General features: G+C 31.6%; 1 pseudogene; it reads right to left on the bottom strand.

Annotated features, from left to right (window-relative positions):
- Positions 1–5,000, bottom strand: part of LOC137639832 (putative neural-cadherin 2) — a 77,923-nt pseudogene that overhangs the window by 44,146 nt on the left and 28,777 nt on the right.

Below are 5,000 nucleotides of genomic sequence, written 5' to 3'. Positions count from 1 at the left end.
ATATTTTAGCGCACTAGAGTTTTAATCAAGAAAACTATTATCGCAAAAGTATCCACCGATATTTTTTTTTTTTTTTTTTATGTTTGTAATTTTTTTTATTATATCAAAATATCTATATTGGTAGTTTTTCAGAAAGAGAAATATGAAATTAATAAATGACATGGATTGCTGTCATAGGTTATAAAATTTGGATATCAAAATTGAGGGACTGGTTAGTTTGGAAAACTATAAAACCAAATGAACACTCAAACTTTGTATGTTGATTATATTTGACTCTTACTGTAGATTTAAATTTAAAGTTGGAAGACCCAGGACTACATGGCTGAGGAATATGAAACATGACATAAGAGATGAAGAATGGAGAGGTATTAAATCGAACGCTCAAGATAGTGACGACTGGCGAAATCTAACTGAGGCCCTTTGCGTCAATAGGAGTAGGAGGTGATGATGATTATGATGATGATGAAAGTTGAAGTAATCGTAAGATGAATTCTGTTTACCTCAATGATATGATACAAGGTACATGAAAACTGCTTTGTAATAAGACTCTTGGGTACTTTTAAGCGAAGGAACTAAGATTTGACACCGTATTATTGGTACGTGTATTCTTGTAAGAAACCAAATAGAAAGGTTTAATCCATCGCTTTATTCAAATATTATTTCACTCACTTTCTATTCCATTATGCATCTTGTGTTGTATTTTCATTTCCCTTATTTTACATGTATTTTTTCATCATTGTGCACAGTCGGCCACCTATCACACTAACACACACACGCACATACATATATACCCACATAACCACACCAACTAATACACGCATATATATATATATATATATATATATATATATATATATATATATATATATATATACATATATATATATATATATATATATATATATATATATATATGTGTACATATATATATATATATATATATATATATATATATATATATATATATATATATATATATATATATATATATATATATATATATATATGTATATATATATATATATATATTAATATATATACATATATATATATATATATATATATATATATATATATATATATATATATATAAACATATATATATATATATATATATATATATATATATATATATATATATGTGTGTGTGTGTGTGTGTGTGTGTGTGTGTGTGTGTATGCAAAATGCTGCATTTGATAAATAAATATTAATATCGGTAAGAAAGAATTTTTAAGTCACTTTTATTTTATTTGAAATTGCCTCAAAATTTTGCCGTCAGTCAAAATGCCATAAAATTTGTTCGGTAACATTATTACATTTCCAATGCACTTGCATTAAAAACACTGTGTTTATTCTAAAAGGGATATAGTTCAATGATGTAAGTGAATATCATAACGAGAAAATATTTATGCAAATATGAAAAATTCTTATAATGCTATTTTTACTAAAGACTAGGCGATGCAAATATTGGTGGACGAAGGGCTGTCTGAGAGAAATGTGTTCTTTAAGTTTTAACAACGCTGAAAGTAACTTTTAAGAATAATATTTGGGAATATCACATGGATAGTTATTAATTCAAAATCGTCTTTTGCACACACACAGACACACGCACATACACAATACTCACTTACCAGAGGGGTCCAACCAGATGTGAGTTTTTTTGGATTTGTTGGCGTCAGGATGATGGACGTAGAATGGGCAAGAGCTTCCTGTGTCAGTTGACGGACGATGACAGTAACGTTGGCGGGTACCATCTGCTGACCCCAAAAGTCGTCGGAAACTGCAAACTGCAGCTCATATCTAGTCACCGAGAACAAAGTCATATATACATGTTGAGGTGTGTGGAGAAATGTTTAATCCTACTGTTATCAGTAAGTTATGAATAACAGATGAAGATCCTCTGTTATGTTTGTTAAAGTTAGGTTTCGAATTGATATATAGGTTCACAACAACAATGGAAATTCTGTGCCAAATTGGTTGAACCATGTTTTCAAAGTGAAGAGCATAAATCTGAAATTCAATCTTTAGTTTTTAGTAACTATTTTTTAATGGTTAGTTCAAGTCACCACTCAACAAATTTCTATTTAGAAAAAAATTAAGCGACGATATAAGGACTTTTCTTTTGAAAAAAGGATAATATTTACATTGTATTTTACATTTTCTCTAACTTTCAAAACCAAACCATTCTAAGATATTTATATTTCTGTTTCCTCGCTCTCAGAAGTTTGGATTAAAAATAATATTGAAATAATCTACTTGATCGATGAAAAATCTAAATTAGTAGAGTGAAGAGGAACCGGGAAAATTGGTTAGATAAATAATACTACAGACCAAAGCTCATTTGACTTCGTGGTCAGCAATCGGTCGGCAACTGAATTGCAGTTAAAGATAAATTATGAAGAAAAGTAACTGCAATTAAGGTAATTTAGAGTGGCTCTATAATCATACAGGTAGAAGAATTTTAACCACACCATCATCTTTGAAATATATAACAGGAAAAGTGATTCCCAACCCTTCCTTTTCTTACCTTCCTTCTCGGACCTGACTGGAGGCGAAGATAGTGCCATCTTCGGTATTGAGGGAGAAAATAGGGTGAGGTTGGCCCAGCCAGTGATAACTCTTGTCTTTGATGTCCCAGTCGTCAGGATCATCCACGTAAACACGACCAAGAGGGGACTCCGAGTTTCCACTCTGGCCGCAGGGGAAGAAGGTGAGGTGGGGGGGAGGGAAAGTCAAATGTTATTTTTTTTTTTGGTATTTTCTTTTGTTTTTAACAATTGAGTGAAGTTTTCCCAACAAGGAAATGGTGGTTGCCAAGAATTTAGTTTTATAAAAGAATTTAACTAGAAAACTTTGAGTTTACAGAGGAATATTTTTTCTATTTCATTAGATTTATAAACCCAACAGATAAATTTGTATGCGTTCAATTGTCTTGCACGCAAATTAAATAAATTTTACCTACACGAAAGTTTCTTCTTTATCTGATTTATCTTCCTCATGCAAATAGTTAGTAGTTTTACAAACAAGAAAGAATAACAATGAATTACTACTGCAACTAGGCGTCATCAGTATTCAGAATCATTCCATGAAGACAATAGATTAATCTTTAGATTACCTGGGTCTTCCAAAGGTAAACTATTTTGGACGCAGGTTTCATCGGATTGTCATTGACGTCATCGACAATTATCCTGATATTCTGGGTCACTGATAATCCACCAGCATCCGTTAGGAGGATTCCAACAAACAGCTCACGATGTTGTTCGCGATCGAGGGGTTCCTTTATCCAAACCTCGGCGCCTCCTCTGCCACTGTCTAAATCTGTATATTAGGGGAGCCTTTTACTGGTAAGGTTGGATTAGGTTAAATTTTCTTTGAATAAAACCTGTGTTAATAGATTTACTTTTAGTATTGCTTTCATGTGACTTTTATTCGTTGATTATAGAAATATAAAACACAAGTAATATAAACTTATACTGACTACTGATATATATACAAATCTACATATTAATGAGGAATTTTCTTTTGAAAATCGTCTATCAGCAACCCTTCACTGATTCCACTTTTCCCCTTTATAAGGAAATGTACACTTGGATGGGGAATTTTTGGAATCACCATACAATAATTTTCATGGATTGGCCACAAAAATTGAATGAAATATTTATAGGTTTAAACACTTGATACGACGAATATTTTTCTTATAAATTTCGTCTTTATTCATGCATCCTTTCTCAAATGTTTTTCTCGCCCGGTAACTACTTGTCGGGGACAATGTTCTTACATATCTGCGTGATTGACCAGTATTTGATTAACAGTAAAATTTTCCTATAGGTTTATCTAGAATTTACATAGTGTTGTATAATAAGTCAACCAAGCAGAGGAACATCAAACCTAGGAAAAAGAAGACGAAAAAAAAAGAATGAGTAGTTCTAGTATATTTGAAAAGATACCAACTTGCCAAATTGCAACTTATAATAATTTTTCTTATTTTTTTTCTCACAGTTCATCTAAGGATACAAGTATTTAAAAGGGTAATAACAAACGTTTTTATGTTTACAAAATATGAACGGTAAAATATCAAAAGAGGAGGATCTTTTATTTATTTAGTATTTTGAACAACACACACTGTCAAAGAAAGTTAGGAATAGAAAACCGAAATAAGAAAATTTAAAAAAAAAAACTCTGCACTGAGCGAGCTACCTATGGTTGCTGATATGCATCAAATTGCCATTATCATTATGGATTTAAAAAATATTATCATATGAAATGGCAGAACAATAAATAAATTAAAGAAGGAAATGAGGCTACACTACCGTAACCCAAAGATATATTTTCAATCCAAAATTAGAATAAAATACTTAAGTGTAATTATGCTCCCCATGGCATTTACTTGCTATTGATCACTCATGAATGTTGCATTGGAAATCTCAAGAAAAAAGTAAAATACCACCGTAGGTAGAATGGGAAATAAGATCAGTGTTTTATGTAAAAGGCACATAACCATTCAATTTTGTTGATCTTTATAACTTCTGAAGTAATCACCATAAGGATATGTGAGAAATTTATAGCATTACACTTAAATGACTGTCAGATGATGTAAATGAATAAGCAAGATGTTTCAGATAAATTATCTGCATTAATGATATGGAAGTTATATCAAAGCACTTGACCCTTCTTCATAGAGTCTGCGTCTGATTGATTTCCATTTATATTGCTTAAACAATTAGTCCATTCGTAGGAAGACCTATTTGTTGTGCCCGTAGTTTATTTATTCGCAGTCTGCAGTTTTATTTCCATTTTAATGTCATCTTTATATTGACGACCAAACGAAAAAGAATGAGAAGAGTTACTCACACGAAATAAATTTCACATTAACATGAGCCGTAATTTGCGGTGGATTGGATGGTGCCAAGGAGAGATTGAAAGGAGGCCCGTGACCCATTGCCCAAACATCCTGGTCAGTAGCTGTTAACACTCCCAAAAGAGCTGGAGGCGTGTTCTCC

Source organism: Palaemon carinicauda, chromosome 4 (assembly GCF_036898095.1).
Source record: "Palaemon carinicauda isolate YSFRI2023 chromosome 4, ASM3689809v2, whole genome shotgun sequence".
NCBI lineage: Eukaryota > Metazoa > Arthropoda > Malacostraca > Decapoda > Palaemonidae > Palaemon > Palaemon carinicauda.
The sequence above is the reverse complement of the archived record's forward strand: the minus strand, read 5'-3'. Positions and strand labels throughout refer to the sequence as shown.